The sequence below is a fragment of the Agrilus planipennis genome, unplaced genomic scaffold, assembly GCF_000699045.2.
Source record: "Agrilus planipennis isolate EAB-ADULT unplaced genomic scaffold, Apla_2.0 scaffold53, whole genome shotgun sequence".
NCBI lineage: Eukaryota > Metazoa > Arthropoda > Insecta > Coleoptera > Buprestidae > Agrilus > Agrilus planipennis.
In genome coordinates, this window is record NW_020438880.1 from 1,176,686 (window position 1) to 1,202,319 (window position 25,634).

Genomic DNA, 25,634 nt, shown 5'->3' on the forward strand with positions numbered 1-25,634 from the left:
TATTACTTGTTCATTATCTAACATAACTTTTATAGAAATAATGTTAAACTAAATTACTGCGCCTGTTTCTTTTTTATATAAACCTTAAATATCTACGACAAGAAAACTAACCGAATAAGTTAATATAATTTTGTAAACGGATTCCTGCTTTTAAATATTTAATATACACCCTTGATAGGGATGCTGACGAAAGAGGGCTGTAATTGTTATACCTAAAACTGCCTACTTTTACCACTGCACATCCATGTCATTTTAAAATTTCCGCCAGCTTCGAGCGTCAGGCCTGTAGTCATCTTTAATAATAAACTGTGAACCATTTAAAGTGGTGGCTGAAGTAATAACACTTCCAGAAAATTTTGATAAGCTTATTTTGTCGAATGAATAACATCCGCGGAAATAAGGAGGACGGCCAGAATTTTATTTAGTGACAATGTTATTAAGGGGCAATAAGCCTCATTGAGTTTAACTTTACAGCTGAAATTCAACAAAAATGTTGTATTATAGTTTGTACCAATGCATATAAAATCAGGCGAATCTTAAGCTACCGATCAAGTTACTGAAATTTACTTTAATGTGTACTTCTATATATAATATTAGTTAAAATATAACAATATAAATACATTTTGCGTGTGTTGTATAATTATTTATTGAAAGTAATTATTGTAAAATAACGATTATTTGATCTTCTTTCTATTTAACTTCATTTTAACACTAAAACAAAGTTTTGTAACTGGTTCTAACAGCGTCCTCATCCAACTTTCACTTATTTAATTTCCAGTTAATTCGCAATTCGAACAATAAATTTTTTTGTCATTCTTTAAACTTTTTTCAAAAGTCAGACTTCTGGTTTAATACGCATTAAAATACCAATATTTTAGCAATTTTGTATGTTCATGTTTGATTTTCTCACGGATTTCTCTCTCTCTCTGAACAGTTTTTATTATTCCATTTTTCGACACGAATTATGAGGCGGAATTTATAGAAATTATTAACAGTTTGTTGGACGGTCTTCTTGCCACCAGAAGAACATCAACAACAAGCAACGGCTTATTCGGCCTGAAGCTAATCGTCACAGAAAAGCGAAGAAATAAAGAGACTACATTCCAACAGGTGTTTGTAGGTTAAGAAGAATTTGTATCAGACAGAGACCGCAAACGGTTTGTGAAAGATCTCTGCTACTAAAGTATGTTATAATACAGGTAAAATAATATATTCAGCAATGAACCAATTCCTTCCTTCAATAAATATGTAGGTACATAAGTAGGTACCTAATTATCTAATAAGTGTTCATACGGTATGTAGTACAAAGTCAACTAAACGTTAAACCAGTCCATATAACGAAGGATTTATTTGAAAAAAATAATTCGAAGTGGTCTGTATTCTGTCGAAACTACCAGACGCGGATCGCGTTTTCGATCTTTTTGGATCTCATCAGCACGTCGCGGACAGCTCCGACATAACACAGACCAACTTTCACCTGCTGTCTTAACAGCGCGTTTTAGAAAATACTACAAATGGCGCGGTAAACGCCATCTGTAGTACGATGCTGCATTTTAGGATTACGTATATTCCAACAAGGTCCATTTAAATATATGGATATCTACTTGCAGAAACGAATCTCGACGTAGCTAACCTCAACGCGTCTGGCAGTTTCGACAGAATACAGACCACTTCGAATTATTTCATTCGATTATGGTAACGTGCCTATTACGTTGAGGTTGGCTACGCCGGGATTCGTTTCAGCAAGTAGATATCCACACAAGTGGACCTTGTTGGAACATACTTAATCCTAAACTGTAGCATCGTACTACAGATGGCGTTTACCGCGCCATTTGTAGTATTTTCCAAGGATTTATTTAGTGAAAATATATCACGAAAGGGAGGCGCTAAAACTTTTTTTAATTAATTCTTTTCTACTACAATCATGAGATAAAGACGTATGTTTGGAGCCTGGTGCTGTACGGGTGCGAAACATGGAGAGTGGGCGGTTAAAAAGAAAAAGTTAGAAGCGTTCGAAATGTGGTGTTACAGGCGAATGATGAGGATACCGTGGTTAGAGAAAGTTATAAATGAAGAGGTATTAGAAAGAGTAAGAGAACAGAGGACTTTATGGAAGTCATTAAGAAATAGGCGAGATAGGTTAGTAGGACACCTTCTAAGGCATGAAGGTCTAGTCAGAGACATATTAGAGGTAGAAACGGAAGTTAGGAGGGGTATAGATAGACCTAGATTAGATTATTGTTCACAAATAGTTAAGGATGTCGGTTGTTCTAGCTTTAAGGAAATGCGAAGATTAGTGCAGGATGAGAAAGAGTGGAGGTGCGTGTCCAACCAGTCTTAGGACTGACAACCTTATGATAATGATGATAATCATGAGATAAACTTCAATCTTTAATTAATGATCATCATCATCATAAGGCAGCCAGTCCTAAGATTAGTTGGACACGCACCTCCAAACTTTCCTATCCTAAGTTAATCTTTGCATTTCCTTAAAACTAGAACAGCCAACATCCTTAACTATTTGCGAACAGTAATCTAATCTAGGTCTACCTCTACCCTTCTTGACTCCTGTTTCTGCCTCTAATATGTCTCTGACTAGACCTTCATGCCTTAGAAGGTGTCCCACTAACCTATCTCACCTATTTCTTAATGACTTCTATAGTGTACTCTGTTCTCCTATTCTTCAATGAATATTAATCTCTTTTGGAAAATCGGCATGCTAACGACAAATAAAAGTATTACCTGTTATAAACGAGAGGATAAATTGAACTCGAAAGCTCAAATTATTTTGTTTGTAGTAGTAAAATATTCTGTCGTTTCTAAACCTGCCTACAAGATGCATAAGAAATTTTACCAAATTAACATATTTTGTACAGGACAGGACGGAAATTGAACAATTGCGCATCTTTCTCGCGCAACCTACTCTATACCACATCTCTACTTAAGAATGAGTTTCAAAACTCTTCGATTAGATATATTTGTTTTTATTATATATTGTTAATCACAATTTTCATAGCTATTAATTGTACTTTGGTAAATTGGCCACAGTTTATAAGTACGTTAATAAATTAAGATAAAGTTTCAGTGTTTTATTGATAATAATCAAAAATGTCATACAGTGGAGGTCAATCAATAGATAATTATTATCAAAGTTGCTTAGTTCTATGATTATCTCTTTTTTGGACCGATTTTTTTTTAAATATTGTCAATTACTTTTTCCAACAAGTGGACAGTGTCTCACTGTCTTTTAGCACTGCTTTTAATCTAATTAATGCAGGATAGATTGCATCTGATTGATTTTATATGTATCGATGTCTCTTTATTATTCTAAACTTCTTTAAATTCCTGTATAAGGTCACATTACTAATAAATAAATACGTAATGTAGATATATCTGCATTCTTCTCAATGCAAATGACAAACAGCACGCCTATTATTTATACAAACAGAACTATTACCATTTTGTTTTCACAACTTCATCGTCCGTGTTATTATCTACACATATTATTGATTGCGCTCAACAGTTGAAAATTACGCGTTTTCATATGCAGATTATTTACTAATTTATGGACAACAGTATTTCCATTATTATCCTAAATTGCTAATCGTATTTAATGGAATGCAGGTGTCTTTCAAAAGAAAATATATTTTGTTAGCTAAACTGTATGACAGGGCCGTAGTCAGGGGTATGTTAGGGCAGGATGACTTTGGGCTGATTTCTAGCCTAAGCTTCTTAAGGATTTCGAAATTTCTGAGCGTAATTTCTGAATTGTACATAAAATGACAAATTTGAACTTTTTTGCATATGAAAAAAAACTCCACATATTTGATACTATTTAAGGATGTTTAGGAAGTATGTCCAAATGCTACGAGACAAATAAAAATTTGGAAAAACGTTCCTCATTTAATTCTAAAACTCCTGTAAAAATTACAAATCAATTCACTAAACCGTTAAAATTATTGAAATTTTAAAAAATTGTAATTTTACACGTCATTTTATGGAGATTCGTTAACCGAACAGATTAAATTTATTTTTATTAACAGAAAAAAAGCTACCAGAAATTTCAAACTTTTATAATAAGTAACTTGAACTCTGGAGAATCACTTTAGCGTAAGGTTATTCAAATTCACTAAATGGTTATCGAAGAAAAAATGAAAAGTTAGCTGAAAATCTCGTTTTTACTTGATAATATAATGATAATATTTATAATTGTCTGAAATAAATGCAATTTAAATTTTAATTATCATTTAAACATATTAAAAAGTTTTAGGCTCATTATTAATAGAGATTGAAACTAAAGTCAGTTAAAAATTTTCCATATTATTCGTTATTTCCTATTTTATTCAAAGTTTTTGCTCAAATTTCAAATTTTCTCTCAAACCGTATACTTTTTTTTAGTATAGATAGTATTTATTTACCTCATGATATGCTGCAAAATCTAATTAATCACGAATGTCTAATTTTATGTACTCTTGTCTCCGATTGTACCTCCCAAACATCCTTAAGGCTTTTCATGATACAATTTAGCCAGCATTTGATGAATTAGTACAAATAACGTAATAAAACGCCGTGAGTAGAAAATTGTGGGATTGAAAAATGTTCAACAAGGTCGGTAAGGATGTCGACGTGGCGAAGTAGCCACTAGCCGTATGTAAGAGTCACGTAACCATATAGAAGAAACAGTTTATGGTAGTCAATATTCTGTCAATAGCGTCAGACCTGCATCGCCATTTAGAACTGGATTCATTGGACCTCTTCAGCACGTCGTGGACAGTTCCGACAGTAGGATGCAGACCACTCTACTGCTGTCTTTAGACAACGATTGATGAACACAACAGAGAGCGTATCGAAGGCCGGTCATCTGTAAAAAATTGCAGCAATTTGTGGGATTCAAACATATTCATCAGCACGTCGTGAACGGTTCCGCTATACCTAATAGAGGTGTGAGATATTTAAAACAATTAGTTCAACTTCCCATGCGTCAAAAATCTTAACTAGAATCGTACAGAGAAGGATGGAAAAAAGGCGGAAGAACTATTTGGGGGAAGACCACTTTATGTTTAGAAGAAATCAAGAAATAGAGAAACGCGGGAGGTCGCTCTAGCTTTACGGGTAACATTAGAGTAAAAGGCAGAAAAAGGAAAGAGCGCGTACATAGGATTCGTAAATTTAGAAACTTTCGACAATGTTAAATGGAACTTAAACATACTTGAAAATGTAGGAATGAGATACAGAGATAGAAGAATGATGTATAATTTGTATCAAGAGCAACAGGTAGTTATAGAGATTGAGCAGCAACATAAATATTACGAAGGGAGTCAGACAAGGATGCACACGGTCCCTCCTATTTTTTAATCTATACATCGTAGGCGCGATCAGTATTAGCATCTAGCAGGGAGGATTTAGAGATAGCTTTAAATAAAATGGAAGAGATATTGACAAAACAGTATTGTATAAAAATAAATAAATGTAAAACAAAAATACTATGCAAGGAAAGGAGCGGTAGAGGTACAAAACAGTGCAAGGTCGAGTTGCCTTCAATAAAAAGAAGTCACTTTTATGCTCGCAATGGTTAATTTAGAAGTTCGAAAAAGATTGTTGAATGTGTATGTCCGGTGCGCGTCGCTGTACGGGTGGAAATGTAGTGTTACAGGCAAATAATGGGGATACCGTAGTACGTAAATGTAGAGAAATTTAGCTTTTAGCCTGCCCTGAACATTTGTGAGTTTGTCCTGATTACACGCAGTCTGATTACAGTCTTGTGCACGACTATTAATTAAGACAAAGTTTCTGTTCGTTTGAGAGTAATTACCTATTACCAAAAATGGAAATAATTTCGTTTAATGACTGTATATCTACGTATTACAGACGCTTTCGTGTTGTTTAGTAGTTAAAAGAATTTTATAATTTAAGCACGAATTCATTTGGTATCGTAACTCTGGCTTAAAAATGATGATTTGATACTTTATGTGTGGGTACCGAATAACTCGTTCTATGATTTGGGAATAAAAATATACAGAACTAACGGTTAATATCTCATGCGCTATTGGAAAATATGATATCCATGAATACCTGGAATTACTTTTAGACTGATTTACACAATTGTTCTCCTCCACGTTTATTACATTATCATACCAGATTTCTATTCATAACCGAGAAAGATGAAATTCCTTCAGTCTATTATCGTGAGAATTTGTACAGAAATAATTACTAGAATATAAAATTATTATCTTCATAAATTTTCATTCGAAAAGAAACTTACAATTAGTCGTACTTCTCAATTTTCATTAGTAATAAAGCGTTATATGATTGAATCTATCTTATTAAGAGAAAGAAAAAAACAACCGTAACTTAGGAAACCAATTTTAAACTTTAAAAGAACTTGAAAGCTAAAAATAAAGTGTTACATACAGGTAAGGCAAAATGTTTGCGGAACATAAAAATTACAGATTTTACTTTTATGTCACAAGAGGAAAAATTCACTATTCACACACGTCTAAGACACTTTGAATTTTAATAGGGTTAAATTCAATGCATGCAATCGTCCAACTCGCACACCAAGAGTTCCGTACAAATTTGTCCATTCGTCTTGGAAATTAATTTTTCCTGCTTTTCCGAGTATACTTTAAGTTTCTCCTCAAAATCAGTCCCCAAAAAGTATAATTACAATTAAAAAATTCATCCAGGTCAATGGAAAGTACCTTCTTCATAGGTTTTGATTACCCTTACGAATGCGACATAAACAATCACATCTTTTGATTGCGTTGACTTAGATGTTTAATTTTTTCACAGCTCCAAGGGATTACATTTTATATTAATTTTAACTTGATACCTCCACGAGTTCTTGAGAAAAAGAGTCTTGACTAACAGATAGACAGACGGACGGCCGACTGTTTATTGGAGAGAATACTTACATTCCACGCTTCCACATTCAAGTATTAGGTGTTGAAATAAAAGGAATATTAAACTACAGTAAAACAATGCGTTGTCAAAAAATGTAGCACTTTCTTTTATTAGTAATACGATTATCATACATGTATATTAACATGCACCTACAGGTCGGACGAACTAAGCTAGTGAGCGGTCGCGCAGATACCTACTTGTTCGTTTATGGCCTAAGTATTTGGGTAAATCTCTACGATATACAAATTGATTTTCAATAGGCGTAGACCAACAGTATTACAGATATGACAAAAGCCTACTAGGAAATAATATAGAAACATAACATCATTATCATCATCATCATCATAAGGTCGTCAGTCTTAAGACTGGTTAGACACATACCTCCATCCTGAGCTAAACTTCGCATTTCCCTAAAACTAGAACAACCCACATCCTTAACTATTTGCGAACAGTAATCTACCCTAGGTCTTTCTCTACCCCTCCTAACTTCTGTTTCTGCCTCTAATATGTCTCTGACTAGACCTTCATGCCTGAGAAGGGTCCTACCAACCTATCACGCCTATTTTTTATTGAATTCCATAGTCCTCTGTTTTCCTATTCTTTCTAATACCTCTTCATTTCTAACCTTTTCTACCCACGTTATCCTCATCATTCGCCTACAACACCACATTTCGAAGGCTTCTAACCTTTTCTTATCCGTCGCGCCCACTGTTCACGATTCGCACCCGTACAATACCGCGTTCCAAACATACACCTTTAACAATCTTTTTCGAATTTCTAAATTAACCGTTCGCGAAAAAAAAAATAATAAACATAATCTTTTGTTTGTTTTGTAGTTAGTTTTCACATTTACTATCCTCGTTGGAATCACTGTCACTGTCATCGACATCAACAATTAGTTCTTCTGTTTGTACGTCTATTACTTGTTCATTATCTAACATAACTTTTATAGAAATAATGTTAAACTAAATTACTGCGCCTGTTTCTTTTTTATATAAACCTTAAATATCTACGACAAGAAAACTAACCGAATAAGTTAATATAATTTTGTAAACGGATTCCTGCTTTTAAATATTTAATATACACCCTTGATAGGGATGCTGACGAAAGAGGGCTGTAATTGTTATACCTAAAACTGCCTACTTTTACCACTGCACATCCATGTCATTTTAAAATTTCCGCCAGCTTCGAGCGTCAGGCCTGTAGTCATCTTTAATAATAAACTGTGAACCATTTAAAGTGGTGGCTGAAGTAATAACACTTCCAGAAAATTTTGATAAGCTTATTTTGTCGAATGAATAACATCCGCGGAAATAAGGAGGACGGCCAGAATTTTATTTAGTGACAATGTTATTAAGGGGCAATAAGCCTCATTGAGTTTAACTTTACAGCTGAAATTCAACAAAAATGTTGTATTATAGTTTGTACCAATGCATATAAAATCAGGCGAATCTTAATAGAACCGCATAAGCACAGACAATTCTGATTCTCGGTTTACTAACGTGTTTTATTCATTTAATTCACAGAAAGCATTAGTTTTATACATTTCCTAGTACATTATCGGAATTTCATTGAATTCCTAGGAAATGTATACATTTCCCAGGATATATGTGTATTAAAAAATCTTTCAAACGATATTTTATAAATTTCCTAAATAGCCTAGGAATTTTATACAATTTATTGTATACAATTCCCGGATTTCATACTTTTCTGGTAACATATAATAACATTTTAATCATCCGCGTTTGGCATGTTGTTTTTATTTTCTGCGTCTGCTTGAGCACAAACCGACCGAATTTACAATTTATTCTTGAGTGCTAGGAAACATTTCTAGCCGAATTTACTATTGTAATTAACCAAAACTCTTCAAATCAGCCAAATTTATAAACGCTGGGACGGACAACGAAGAGATCCTATAAGGGTTTCTTTTTTCGTTTTGAGGTATGGAACCCTAAAAACAACATTATTTTACTCTTTCCAGTGGCGTAATGAAACAGATATTTTTTAACGTTATGATCCAATGTAATGTTGCCTTTCATTCAAGTTATACGTTCTGCCACCAGGTGGTGTACGAGGCTATTTGATGGATCCCACTATGTTTGATACAGATTTTATGAATATATGACATTTATACACAAAAGAACATGAATCGCAAATGCAAATATAAATGCAAATGAGTATACGTTATATAATTACCGTAATTTTCCTGCAAGAGAATAAAGTTGCCGAGGGGCCTTTGAAAATGAAAAACAAAACAAATAGTATGCCAAAAGAGATTCTTATGTACAAGAACGGCCGGTTCTGTGATTTTCCGCTCTAGTTACTAAAGAAACGCTTTTTTATGTATCGTATATATATATCTGAGACGAAATTCTTTTGATGCCGAACTGTTGTAATTAATTACTTTTTGACTATTTGAAAAATGCTTTCAACCCATTCGCCGCTATAACCTCGCGCCCTCCACTACACTAAACGCGATAATTATTTTTTTTAACATTTTCCCTTCCTCGACTTTTTCACTAAGCCACGCGAATACATATTATGTATACAGCCAGCGGTAATAAGAGTCGTTAGTGACGAGCGGGAAAGGGTGAAACCGACAGTTCCATAAACGAAATTTCAACGTTTCACTTTCTTTTTTTTATTCAACTTCCACCCATTTTTCATTATTCTTTCATTTTCCGCCAACTACGTTTGGGGCCGTCTGTCTGCTGCATATTCGGTGGTGACGTTTAAAAAAGGAAAGTTAATTTGTCAGCTTCTACATTAAATTTTTGGACCAGAAAATTGGTTAATGTCTATTCAGGAACTGTGGAATTGACACTTAAAAAAATACCAAATAGTACGAAGGAGATTTTTCACATTTCGTATTTAATAACAACTAAGTAGATATTTAGGAGCAAAAGATTAGTATACTTATTTTATCCAGCAAAAAGTAATTAAAAACAGCCTTACGGAAATTCAGAAGAGAAGTGAAGTCAAATCGATCGATAGTGATGGGCTCGTTTGACCGCAATACTTTTTTTAAAAACTTTTTGGGTGTTTCATTCCCACCAGCCAGTAATGCTGGTAGGGCGGAAGGCCCTCTTCAGCCTGCTTTCAGGAATCGTGGGAATGGGTGGTTCTGTGGAATATTACTGCCTCAACATTTGCCTAAGTGATCCAAGGAAACCACAGAAAAACTTGGACCAAGGCAGATGGACCCAGAATCGAACCGGCGTCCTCCCGAATGCTAAGCAATGGTCTAGACTTCTAGGCCATGCCGCTCGGTTATTGACCGCTATAGACCGCTCGTGCCTAATGTTAATTTTTCTCTAATGTTTCCAAAAGCAGGGGTTTCTATTTTAAATATTGTGATTTAACGTTGTGAGATAAATATGTGATTTTTTGTATGGTAACACACAAGGTTTCACACTAACTCGGTACGTTTTTGGTTTTCAATAGTTTGGTGATTAAAAGCTTAAAGTTGAAGCTTCTTGTAGGATACGTATTTTCAATTGAAATTAAAAAAATTGCCTTCGACAGGCTTTAGAACAAAGCTTTATCTATCTTACTACAAAATTTCAAACCTCTATTCCAAATATTAAACTCATGATATGTAGAACCGATTAGCATGTTTTTACTCTACGGCGCGTGTACTACTGAATCCCCTTAGATAAAATAAACTAGAAGGAATTGTCGGCTGTCACTGCCCTGATCTCGCTAAGCATTTTTAAATTTCTACGAATACTTGGTGCAATATGTGCAATCACGTGACTGGTGATATTATTGCTAAGTGTTCGTTCTTTTTGTTTTTAATTATTTGTGTTAGTCAAAATTGTTTATTATTAATTGATTGATTAATTTATTGATGTCATGAAGCCAAATTAACCAAAGATGTGATTTATTCTATTGAGTAAATATTAACTGGTTCTACGTCGAATTAAACCAACGAAATGTAAACAAAAAAATGACATATTTTATAACTTAAGCCTGAGGATGACTTACAGCAGTCGAAACGTTGCTCTTATAAAACAAAATAAATATTAGACAAAACAGCTAGTCGGTTATTGGCAAAGTTAAATTCATATTAAAAATTAAAATGATTAAATTCACCNATACATAAATAAATTTGAAGATTTTTTTCCTTTTTACTTACAGCTAGGTAATTCTTTTCTTGCACTTCTTTTTGCCTATTATTATATTAACTATTCTTACGTACTCTCTTTTTCCCTATTTCTTTTCGTTAAAATTTCTTTTAATATTGTCAGTCCCTTACCATTCTCATTTATCATTTCGTAATATTGCGGAAACGTCGGCTATATTATATTCTCAGCTTCTGCTCAAGATTTGCGTCTGATAATATCGAAATTCGTGTTTAGTGATAAAATCCTAGTTAATACAAATGATGGTTAAACTGCCGCTAGAATTAAAAAATGTCGAAAGGTGAACCAGTATATATAATTCTTACTATAAAACAAAATTAAAAAAATTATTTCGAAGTAAGTATGTAGGTATTTTGGAAAGCGTGACGGTGAGTACGGAGAAAAGGAAAAAAAAGAATTTGAAATTTCAGGAAAATCAGGGAAAGGATATTTAGAAAAATGTTAAAAGCAGAAACAGAAGTAGTTTAGATTAGTGTTCGCAAATAGTCAGGCTGTGAAACGTTCTAGTCTTCGGGAAAGGAGCACAGAAAAGAGTTGAGGTGCATGTTTAACTAATGTTCGGACTCATAACTTTGGAATGATGAACAGAAAACGACAAACAATCTTCAACCAAACCTTTTATGCGTTGCTTATTGAATGATACTTAGTTTTTCCAAATTTTCTTCGGTTATTGAAATTTAAAATATAATTCAGACAAGGCTTAGTTCGCAACTTCTCAGAATTTCAATTTTTTGACGTGACAACGTCTTATAATTCGATGGAGCCGGCTGCACGCACGAAAAAACATGACTCATACGGCGTTACCTCGCTCTGAGGCGTTCCATTTAAGGCTTGAAGTGCAAGCGAGAGCGCGGAACGAGCGACAAAGAGGCACAATCGGCCTCCGCGTTCGGCAGCGTTCGACATCTGTCTCTCTCCTACTTGAGTGAGCGATGCGTCAGCGTGGACAGCTGCTATACAATAATACATTTCCATTTACCTCCTTCTCTATGTCCATACAAAATATCTATCAAACAAATAAAATTAAAATTTTCTTTTGAAAAATGAAACCATTCCATCAGTATTTTCTTATGACGTTGTCACGTTCAACTATCGTCAGTAAACCGACTTTACAGACAATCGATTTTTTTGATAGTAGTGAATGTAAGATTTTTAAATTTGAAGAATATTGTGATTTCTTTAGACGGTTTATGCTTTCAAAGTAACGTCACGTCGATAATTTGAAGGAAGAAAGTTTGCCGGAATTAATGCATATAGATCTAACGTAATTATTAAAAGTTTTCAAATAAATAAAGACAAACTTAACTTGGTCAATACGTTTCTCGAGGCCAAAACGCCATATAAAATTGAAGAAGCAGATTTCTTTTGAAATTAATAGCGTACTTAAATTTGCTCTTTTTCCCGTGCTTTTTACCCCAAATGATCAAGCTGAAAACTCCGGATTTCTGTGAAAAATACTGCATTAAGGTCTCATTCCTCTGTTCTCTTTTTTTTTTTCGTGAAATTCCACGAGAGTTAATGCGAGACATGAAAATATATTTTTCACTCAGCTGATGTCGTTTAAATTAAGCTTAAATTGCATGCCACGGGAGTGTATTTCTTTTTTAAAAAAGGGCTTATTTCTTTTCTAAGGCGCCTCGCGGGATTTTATCGTGTAATGCGCCATAATAAAAAGCTTACCGTTAAAAGTCAGTGCAATGCTATTGTACAAAAAATGAGAATATACTAACAACACCATCTAGAATATAAACCCGGAGTGCTGGAATGAGACGTCACTACTGTGAGGTCTATGGTACTTCCGCATGCTTTTGTTCTACAGCGTATCGTTGCTATTAGAATCAGGAATACGTAGATTGAAATTACGCATTCTGTAATTCTGTTTAAAGGAAGCTGCCAGACATGAACTAATTTGTTAAATACACCACATTAGTTTTCTGTTAAGATAAAGACAAAGTTTCAGAACTAAAACCATCCATTTTCTTTTTTCAGAAATCATCATCAGTAATGTACAATAAAGTTTATATTTTTCGATTTTTAATTTTCTATAAAGTATTGCTTTTACATTGAACAACACTGAGCCATATGTTAAGCGTTGTTGAATATGAAGTTCATGGTTAAGAAAAATGCATGACAAATACTGTAGTAGGAAATGAAGTAGGTATGTATAGTTTATTGTTACATACATTTCAATAGTAAATAATGCAAAAAATTTTGCACATAAAATTGACAAATCTGTCTCAGAATCATTAAAAGATATGCGCTGTTAAAAAACGAATTTCTAAATAAATGAATTGTTATCCTAAAAGCAAACCTCTATGACGTCTACTGTAAAATTATTGAGAAATTATGCTTACGTCATTGATATAGCATGCACAAACCAATTAATAAAAAAATTGCAATAGCGCATTGTACTTGTAATATTAAATGACTAGATCTACGAGATCTGTTAAAAAGAAACGTGTTTTGGCTCGTCTTCGATTTTTGCCTATTCCAAAAAATTTGATTAAAGAATCTGTATCAAATTTTGCGTGAAAAACAAAATTTAGTGCGCGAACGCATTCCGAATGCAGTTTTACATTAATGCAGCATTGCCTAATTGAAACATGATCTTTTTTTTGAAGTGAACCATATACCTTACCTCTGAATTAAAAACTGGACCGTATCAATCTAATTCGCGCAAGACATTATAACTTGGAATTGGCTGTACCTTCAATGAAAATTGTGTAGAACAACAAAAAATGATATTCAGAATGAATGGAAATATAAAAATGTAGATTGCTGAATATGGATGTACATATTAGAGGTAGAATTTTGTAAAGGCAGCAATCTTTGTAGAAATTTTCCATTTAGATAAACCCAGTAAAAACGATTGTACCGCTTCATTTAATCGGTTCATTTTTTCCTTTTGTTGGCTTTTGACTTAAGCTAACATCCCTAATAATTCATATACGTATGTACGAATATACAAAAGGCGGTCGTCGTTATTTCGGAAAATTTATGGTAGTTTTTCAGTTCTGAACCTTCCTGAGATCCACATTAAGCGGAATTTCCTTTTGAATGAGTCAAGCTAGACCACTCGCCGTGAGATTATTAATGTTGGAGAGGTTAGTCTTAATCCGAGCACGTTATTTCGTAACCAAGGGAAAGGGCTCAACTTATGCTAGACTTATGTGGGTCTAATGGCAGAATTATTTGTTAAACAACTCTTATATGTATTTCTTCTCTAAATTCTGGAAATTAAAATTATACTTATTAGAAATTACGTTAGGATAGAAAACACAGAACTCTTTTTAATGATAAATTAAATGATTATGGGAATGGAAAAAAACCACGCCAAAAACTGAAAAAATTGCAAAAAACTTCTTTAAATTTTCGTCAATAACTTCTTTCTTAGTAGTCTTAGGACTGATGACTCTATGATGATGATGACAGATGTTGAAAAACACTTTTCGATTTTTTCATTTTTTACCTTCCTTTTGTGGTATTTTTTGTTTCTCAATAATGCATCTTTATTAAGTAAAAAAGTTACCTGGAAGTGTTTCAATGATAATGATGCACATATTTCCTTAAATTTAGATAAATATTTTGAATTAATTTATAGAGAAAGAACAGCCTATTTTAAATGAAGTGCTGTTAATGATAGAATGTAGAAACAGTTGTCCTTCTAGAAAGTAGATTTGTAAAGAGAAATTAGTCCTGCCAGAAGTTTCATACAAACCAATGTTTTGCCAATAGGACGAAAGGTCTTTCTGCCAGCAATAATTGTTTCAATTCGTTTCAGCAAGTAGATATCCATATTTTTAAATGCACTTTGTTGGAGCATACGTAATCCTAAAATGTAGCATCGTGGTACAGATGGCGTTTACTGCGCCATTTGTAGTATTTTCTAAAACGCACTGTTAAGACAGCAGGTTATACCCAATAAGTCCATTAGGAACAAAATTAAAGGTGCATATTAATTATTTTTTTTTTGCTTTTTTCCATTTTTTTGATATTGATTTTGCCTTTATATTAATTTATACAAAAAAACTCTTAATAAAAATTCACCTCAGTTGCATAGTTTTTGAGTTATATCCAAAAAATAAAAAAGCAGACGAACCTACGCCGTTGAATATATGAAACAATATAATTCCACTAACCTCTTAGGATTAGTTATTTATTGAATGACTGACTAATTTAAAACCCGGTCAGACATTATTGAGAGTTATAACTTCGTTATTGTTAATTTTTCTCGCATACTGCTTAATTTTTTTATTTTCCTCTACAGGGTGGGCAAATTTCGACGTTTGTATAGCACTCGGTAAAGATAACAGATTCAAAAAAATTAATTGCATTTTTTTACACTGGATTCTATTAGGCATCTGTCATCTACATGATATCGAAAACAAAAGACGATAGCAAGTTTTTGAAAACAACAATAAATTTATCTCAAAAAATGATATCGAAAAGCCAACATTAATTTTTTTGTATCTCTAGTAGTTACCGAGTTGTCCTAAACGAATGAATAGTAAATCCTAGTGCATAACTATACAAGGTAGTCCATTAAACGCACCTTGCTCTCTGGTGGTCTTGCCGTTAAAATTGGAAGCTTCCAATAAAATATGTTCCTGGTCAGAGATGGCGGACTTCCCGATATACCGGAAGTATAAATCAGCTGCCTTATTTTAAATGGAACACCCTGTATTGAATTGAATTCAGCGTCGATTTTAATGTCCAGTTTGTTGAGCATAGTTTTTGCCTGCGCGGTATCTTTTTGGAGTTATTTAGTATTTGACGTTTGCAGTATCATACAAAAATTTTAATATCTCGGCAATTACTCGATGCACGAAACGCACTTGGCTTTCCATCTAAAAATTTCTTTCAAAGCACATTAAACCATTACACTAGTACGTCTAAGATCTATCCGTTTTCTCTGCACATAACAGAATAATTAACAAATCGCAATTATTTTGAAAACCGCCAAGCTTTAATAAAATCGAAAGAATTTAATTTTGCATCCAAGGATGTCAAAATGAACATAGCTTCCAATCTGAAAAAAACGAGTTATTGATATTTGAAACATTTAAAATTTGAACATTACTAGTGTAATGATTTAATGTGCTTTGAGAGAAATTATTAGATGGAGAGCTAAGTGCGTTTCATGCCCTTTTCAACAGCAGCAGCCGTATCCTTTTATTGGCGAGATATTAAAATTTTTGTAAGATACTACTTACAAACGTCAAATTCTCTAGAAATTACTAAATAACTCCAAAAAGATACCGCGCAGGCAAAAACTATGCTTAACAAACTGGATATTAAAATCGATGCTGAATTCAATTCAATACAAGGTGTTCCATTTAAAATAAGGCAGCTGATCTATACTTCCATATATCCGGAAGTCCACCATCTCCGAAATTATTTTCCGCAGTTGGATCATTTGAACAGAGACAATTTTTATTGGAAACATTTTCTTCCAATTTCAACGGCAAGACCGCTAGAAAGTAAGGCGCGCTTACTGGACTACCTTGTACACGTATATTAATTTCCAAAAAGGTCAATAAATTTTTTAACCGACGAAAAAAAAGAGGAGGTTCTGAAGTCGACGCGTATATGTTTCTTTTTTATGTATGACCAAGCATAACTTTTTACAGAGTAGACCGATTTCGAACATTCTTTTTTATTGGAAAGGGTATACAACGGAGTTGGTCCCATATAAATTTGGAAAAAAAATCCAACTCTAAGGGTAGGAAAAGAAGCGATGATTGTTGATTGCTGTTCATCCACTAATTGTAATGTATGACCACGCATAACCGTTGCCAGTATAGTCCGATTTTGATAATTCTTTTTTTATTGGAAAGGATATACCTTGTTGATCCTATATAAACATGAAAAAAAAACTAACCCTAAGGGTAGAAAACCAGGGGACGATTTATAGTAGGAAAATAATAGTAGTAGTAGTAATTAGTAGATTATAACTACAAAAAATTATAAAATAAAAAGTTTTTAACAAAAAAAAATAAATCGCCGAAAAAACTGGAAAGCAAAAAATAATAAACCTTTAGTTTATTAACCGTAATAACTAAGTACTTCAACTAAAGTAAGTAATTTTGAGTCGGCGCTAAACAATCAATAAACAAAGATTACTAAATTACCTTAAATTTAAAAAAATAACCACTGCATTGTTTTGATTAATTTAGTGATCTTTGTTTATTGATTGCTAAGCGCCGACTCAAAATTACTTAGGTATACTAACATTAGCTGAAGAACTTAGTTATTCATCATCATAAGGTCATCAGTCCTAAGACTGGTTGGACACGTACCTCCACTCTTTCCTATCCTGAGCTAAACTTCGCATTTCCCTAAAACTAGAACAACTCACATCCTTAACTATTTGCGAACAGTAATCTAATCTAGGTCTACCTCTACCCCTCCTAACTCCTATTTCTGCCTCTAATATGTCTCTGACTAGACTTTCATGCCTGAGAAGGTGTCCTACCAACCTATCTCGCCTATTTTTTATTGACTTCCATAGAGTCCTCTGTTCTCCTATTCTTTCCAATACCTCTTCATTTCTAACCTTTTCTACCCACGATATCCTCATCATCCGCCTATAACACCACATTTCGAACGCTTCTAACCTTTTCTTTTCCGCCGCCCCCACTGTCCATGTTTCGCACCCGTACAACGCCGTGCTCCAAACATACACCTTTAACAGCCTTTTTCGAATTTCTAAATTAACCGTTCGCGAGCATAGAAGTGACTTCTTTTTATTAAAGGTGACACGACCCTGCGCTATCCTCTGCTTTATATCCCTACTACTCCTTCCATCCTCACTTATCTGACTTCCTAGGTATCTAAAATCAGCCACTTCTTCTAATTTTTCATCTCCTATCTTTATATTCGCTCTTTCTCTACTTTTTCTTCCCTTGCATACCAGTATTTTAGTTTTACTTTATTTATTTTCATACAGTACTGATCTGTCAGTACCGCTTCCATTTTATTTAAAGCTATCTCTAGGTCCTCCTTGCTAGATGCTAATACTGCTATAAACTTAGTTATTAAGGTTAATAAAATAAAAGTGTATTATTTTTTGCTTTTCAGTTTTTTTGGCGGTTTAATTTTTTTGTAAAAAGGTTTTTTTAAAAAAGGATTTAACGTTTCCTTCACCATAGCATGATGTGCCGTACTACATATGTAACTTTTTATATGTGTCTCAAAATAATTGCTGAGCGCTGAAAATAAATGGAATTGAACTGACACGAATCATTAACCGAAATAAATATAATAAAAAAAAAAAGGAAATAAAGTGGTCAGGGAATTATCTAGCGAACAATAGACGGAGAATTGTGATGGATTCGGATCAAAACTTGCCCATCAATTGGTAGCACAAGAGGCTCTGTAATGAGTTCCCGAATGACGTGCTGTCGCTTGCAGCAAATGCGATTGAGGTCGGATAACAATGGAATTCGCAGAAATATATAACAGCAAATTTTATTTAAAAGAAATGTGGGTGAGGAGCATATCATAAAACACAATACCACCGATGTTACATGGTGATGATGATAAAAATATTTACACATATCAATAATAACTAATAGTATTATATTAATTCGCTTATTGATTGCGTCATACTATCTAATCAGTAATAATTCATAATTAATATTGTTTCTCCATAAAACCTTTTAACTCCCAATTCACCCTTACAACGTTTTAATTTTATGTACTGTCGCCATCTTAGATTTCAAATACAAACGTACCAACAACATTTCATCCTTAAGGGTTAATTTTTAAAAATTGCCAAAACACGTATTTGCTTAATTTCAACAATGACCAACCTTCGAGTAAATCCGAGTACAAATAAAATATACCCCATGGCAACGTTGCAACCACTTTTCATTTGACTATAAAGTATGTCCCAAACAAAAATTGTTCAATTTTTTAAAATGTCAAGATAGATCAATCAGAAATTAAATGAGAGACTATTAAGACCAAGTTTTAAGTATATTCTGATCATAAATTACTTATCCTTTTCAGCATTCATCCCTCCCAACAGAGATTGAATTTTTTAACCAGTTTCAAGTAAATCGGACCAAAAACAAACATGAAATCCTTGCAAGCCCCCTTCAGCTTCCTAAAGAAGTAGAATTTTGTAAAATGTTGAAATAGGCATGTGTCATTAATTTTATATGAAAAAGCATTAAAGCCAAGTTTCGGGTAAATCTGACTATAAATAAAATACCATACTTAACCAAAGACAACATTACGTTTAGTTGTCAGTTGCGTTTTCTTATTCCACGTTAGTTGCGTTTTGTTATACCATTTTTAACAAATGAACGGCTAGACTGATGTTTTAACTGATAGATTTTTCGTTTTGCTGTCAGTTGCGTTTTGATATTCCATGTAAGTTGCGTTTTCTTATACCACATTTTTTTTTTCATGGGAACGGGATATAAAATATCCTATATCCGTTTCTATCAGCCAAATCGGTTCAGCCGTTCTTGAGTTATAAATAGTGTAACTAACACGAGTTTCTTTTATATACGTATATAGATTTCGATATAGTTATTGTGTTTACTTTTTCTTGTGAACAAGAATACATCAGTAAGGCCGAATTGTTACAATTTCTATTGGTAACAATAATTTATTTAGATAATTTTGTCACCTTGCAGGTTTTTGGTGTTTATAAACATTATAGGCTCGTTTCAATTGAACTCTTTCGTTGAAAAAATGAAAATTTCATTGGTTTATTAACGTGATTCGAGACGTTAGTGAGGGTGGTATATTTAATGGAAAAATCACCAACACGAAAACATTAACAAACTATCCGTAGTGGTTTTGCCGGATACTCGGTTATCCGGTACCCCGTGCATCTCTAGTTTATTTCAGAAACTAACACCGACGATTCGCGTTTTAGTATGTTTCGCCAAGGTAGCTTTTCAATTTTAATTCATTTTCTTGGGATAATACCAGAATAATTCAATTATTATTAAAATGTAACAATGCGTGCAACACAATATGTATAAATAATAAAGAATGGAAAGTCACGTGGAAACAAATAGTTTTTACATCTTAAAAAAACTATAAAGTACCTATATAAGAATTCACAATGCGACTGCATTTAATTGAAGCCGACTGCTATTTTTATTGTATAGTATATCTATTTTACAATTCCGCCTCATATTAGTTGACAAATGTACAGGCTAGAGTCTTGTACATTTATAACTTATTGTACATTATAAAGTAGAAACATACACATTCTTATTTTTTACCTTTTTCTTCTTAATTTATTGTAGGTAAAATAATGCGACACACTTATGCAATTTTTAATACAAATTGAAACATAAGTTACAGTAGATTTCATTTATTACGACCTTGGTTGTAGCGACCATTTTGCTATAGCGACATTAAATCTAAGTCCCTTGAATTTAAATAATACTTTAGTAGGAAATTCTTGTGGTTATAGCGACTTCGGATGTAACGTCGAGTTCGGATGTAGCAACTGTTTTTAATGAATCATTTGTAACAAATCCCTAGTAATCCCATGCAGATATAGCGACCGGAGCCGGCCACCAAAAGCGCAAAGAGGTTTCTTATCTTTTGTTTACATTCACACAGATGGTCAGCAAGTGCGGTGACCTTTATCGTTTGTTTATAGATGTTATACGTTAAAATAGTTCAGTTAAGAAGTGATATTCTGACTAGCAACTGTTTAGCAATCTGTTGAATAAGTATGCACATTTACTATTAAAAAAAGGCAGAAATCATTTGAAAATTGAAAAATGGTGAAAACTATATATACGTGTCTGTATCTTTATACCTTTGCCTGTAACGACTTCCGCATATAACGACGAAATTACAGTGGTCCCTTTGTCATCGTTATACCCGAAATCCACTGTATTTTTACTCTCATGCACTGCTTGAAGGTTAGGTAATGGATACTTGACTCGACTTGAACGTTATATTATGGATAGCACTTCACACAAACTAATCAGATAACCTAACAACCCAAGGTGCATTTCACAAATGTGAATAAGAGTTCTTCCATGCCATAGGCGATATAGGTTGGTAGGACACCTTCGCAGGCAGTTAGAGATACATTTGAAACAGAAACAGGAGCTAAGAGTGGTAAATACTGTTCAAAAATAATTAAGGATGAGGGTTGTTCCAGTTTGAGGAAAATGTGAAGACTAGCTCACGATAGGAAAGAGTGGAGGTGCGTGTCCAACCAGTCTTAGGACTGACAACCTTAATGATGATGATGATGATGTTTGGTTCAAAATCTCATGTACTTTGCAAGATTGGATCGTAATGGCTCAATAAATGTAACCCTAATCTAGAAATGCCACTTAGCTTAATGCATAAAAGTAGACAATTGTAATGGTGGTCATAATTAAAAGCAACTAAGTAAAGCTCGGTGTTCTTATATTGAAACACTTCCAATGATTTTACTTCACCAGTAGGGATCCCAACGTAATCGTGGCGTAATTAAATATAGAAAATTAGATCTGAGTGAAAGTGGTTTCCGTTGGTGTTCATAGTACAAGTGGGACAATTAGGTATTTGCAGTCAAACTGCTGTATCTCAAAATTCTCTAATCAGAATTTTCCTAGCCAAAGGATTCTATTGTACCCTGCATATTTTCTATATTCAGAAGTATTTTGACCTCTCTAATTTGAATTTCATTAATTAGAAACCAATAAGGATCGCCCAGAATTATAGCAACCTCTTACAGTAACAGATGGTGATTTTTGAAACCTGATGCTAATTACATTTCAAAGAATGAGGATTGTCTAAGATGAGAATTTATGCAAAAATAACATAATTTCTGAAGAAAAATCACTATTCCTAGTTATTTACATAAATATTGAAAAATATATAATACTTTTATTGATTTGCTTATGTCATTTTCCATAGAAAACATTTTGCAACTACTTGTTATGTTCAGCACTCAAGGTGGCAGAGATCACGAGGATCGGCATGACACTTTGAAACTTTGGAAGGCAACAGGAAACCACTGCATTATAATATCGCGAGTACAACATACTCTTACAACTCTACAACTTAAATGATGCAAAGCACTCCGGACGTAAACTAGTCTCCCGTTCGGGTGTCCGGACGGGACTACCTCGAAGGATTTTGTGCAATATTTCCCGAGTCGGAGTGCGGAATGTTAGGATAATCAGGCAAGCACTGAAATTACAAAATTTGAAAGTTGAAATGAATAGATTAGAATTAGATATAGGAGGCATTAGTCAGGTACTTTGACCAGAAGCTGAAGACTTCTGGAGTGGAGACTTTAGAATAATACATACTGGATAGGTAAAAGATAATTTGGGGTAGGAATTGTAATGCGTAGGAAAGCAGGACAGAGTGTAGAAAGTGATGTATAAAAAAGTGATAGGATAGTTATGATTTATTAAACTTGTTAAGTGCTAATAATTATCTATATTTTTTACAATCATTTTAAATCGAATACTTTTCCGTTTAGTTAGATTTAGTGTTATTATTTACTTTATTTACATTTCTTTGGTCAGTTCAACTTCAAACATTTGTTCAAACATTTTAAGTCATAAATTCCTTTGCTTTATTATTTGGTTTTATAATATTTTAGAATAATTTCATTGTCATACAGACAAAATGTACGTTATGAATTCAATAATTCCTGGTAGCATAAATGAGGTTTTTCTATCACTAGTACCTGGCTTTGTTAGCTCATTCATACCTGTTTTCAGAACTTTTCTGTATCTGGTTGAANATGTACGTGATGAATTCAATAATTCCTGTTGAATTCAACACCCTCTCGTCTATGACGACATTCAGGAAATTCCTTCATTTATCCACCACCATGATATGTTTCATTTAGACTCCACCCCCTTTGTTAGTTGTTCTCTAGTTTTAAGTAAATTTAATATTGTTAGATAGTATGTAAGAAACATTCTCATTAAACACATCAACTCAAATTCGCTACTAGTTTTATTTAAAACATTCTAGTAGAACGGGAGTTCAGTAACGCAACTTCCGAGTGGTCTCCGGATAATTTTTTATCTCACGACTGCACAAAACAAAACTCGTAACTGGTAAAAACGGTTATAGTGCAGATCTGTATGCCTACGTCATGTTACAGTGACGAAGATGTAGAAGCAGTATGTGCAGATAAAGAAGGGGTGCTAAGATTAGTGAAAGGACAATCTAATAGTTGTAGGAGACCAACGCAATAATAGGTGAAGGTAGAGAAGCTGCAGTAACAGGTTCTTTTGAATTAGGCAATAGAAGTGATAGGGGAGATAAACTGATAGAATTTTGCGATAAACATAACTTAACCGTCGCGAATATTTTATTCAACCATCACGTTAAGAGGTGAGCAAGGTAGACCCAGATTAGATTACTGTTCGCAAATAGTTAAGGATGTGGGACGTTCTAGTTTTAGGGAAATGCGTAGATTGGCTCAGAATAGGAAAGAGAGGAGGTGCGTGTCCAACCAGTCTTAGAACTGACGACCTTATGATGATGAAATAGAAAAATTTGTGCTTAGAAGAATTATTAAAAAAACGTAAATATCAGATTAAATGAGCAAGACCAAAACTTAACACGCAAGACCAAGACCAAAACTATTATATCAAGACTAGAAGTATTTGACCAAACACAACATCAAGACCCAATATAGAAGACCAAGACCTAATAAGCAAGAGCAATATCAAGACTGAAACAGTCTTTGTCATGCTTTGCTCATCACTACGTTTGATACGCGCGCTGTTTCATACCAACTTACAGAAAGAAGTCCTACGAAGGTAGATCCGGTCTATAAAAGATGTAAATGTTATCCTATGGGAGAAATTCACTCGCTGCTGAAAATCACTTTCCTGTGAAGCTTACGTCTACTGCAAATGATAGTCTCTGTACCGCATTTGAAACGGTTTACCGATGAGGAAGTCTAGGGATATCGATGACCGTAAAATTCAATCATTACATTAACATTGTATTCGCATTCGCCGTAAATTAGTATCATACTTTATTTAACCCAACAAAAGACAAAAATGCATGAGCACAAAAATACAACACGGATGCTGCTATTTATTAGCTAATTGAATGAAGCAATGCTTCCTACCAGGTCCAGGCTGTCCCTTATCTATATTCCAGGCTGGCTATTATCTATACTTTCTGAAAAACGCTGAACTTTGAAACCACTAAAATTTTTGAAGTAAAACTTCTTTGGGCTCGATGGGAGTAAAATCTCAAGGCCATGAAACGACAGGTTTTGCAACATTTTGTCTCGGGACGCGACAGGCTATGAGAATTGAAAGGCGCGCATGAACATATCGGTTTTACAGTCAGTTGTTAGTGACCGGAATCATATATTATATTCACTATTGGGATCCGTCAAATGGGAGGAGCCAAAAACCTGGCACCGATTAGGGAAAATTTATCGTATTTCCTATAGTGTACCGTGCAATTTCCAAGTTTTTAAATTACGATAAAATGATAAGTATTGACACAATATGTGATTGGACTGACACAAAGCCTAGGAAAGGAAATTTCGTTGAAGGTGAGCGTGTTTTTAAAGCCAATCACATTATAAAATTCGGAAATAACAAATCCGGAAGCTAGCCTTCAAATTCCGTCAAGTTTACTGCCTACTTTTTACAAACTTCGGATTTAAAAAGTGATTCACGTTATATAATTGGTGAGGTGATTCTGGGTGATTTAAGCAATATCATATCAATGACTTGCACGTGCAAAGCCGATTTAAAAGAACGTTGCAAACACATTATTGCGACATTGTTGTATTGCAGCAGGTAGGTTCTTAACGTCAAAATACTTATATCGTATCATTAGAATTGTGTTAAATCAATTACACAGGAATAAAAAATTTCTCAGTTTATAATTTTAGTATGATTCTAGTTTTAAATATTAAGGTTACGACTGATGGTAAATACTTGCTGAAATACAATCATGTACATTAAAATGACGTGAACAAATTTTTATTCCGGAATTCACTTCTTTGATACCTACTACTGCTTTCATCCAAGCTTCTATTAGTTTACTTTTTTCTCTAATTTTCCGAATATATTTTTTACATATATAAAACGGTTAGTTTTTATTGGAAAGTAGTTAATGTAGGTGAAGAGAGAAGATCTATGTCTGAAGTGCTATTGCAGCTTTTCACTGAACATATTAACTTTTTATTTGATTTAACTTTAGAGGAAGACTTCGTCGACTCCATCATCAATTCTTTTTTACTTTTTTAAGGTGTTTTATTATTTTAATAAACAATTTTACAATTTGCGTGCACAGTTCCTAAGTAAATTTTTCCCTCATTCGATTTATATATTTTGCCACCAGATGGTGTATGCCCATTTGACGGATCCCAAAACTATAGTGCTAAATTAATGTTTTGGTTATATCTGCGCAGTTATACGAGGGTGGATTGATAAGTTTCCGGCCTGACCAAGAAAAACAAGGTTTTTAAAAATTTTTTTTTTTATTTTCTCAACATAATCTCCTCCAAGGCTGATACATTTCTCATAGCGGTGTTCCAGTCTATTAATGCCATCTCTATAGACTGATTCGTCAAGCTCCTCAAAATAACCATTTACAGCTTCGATTACT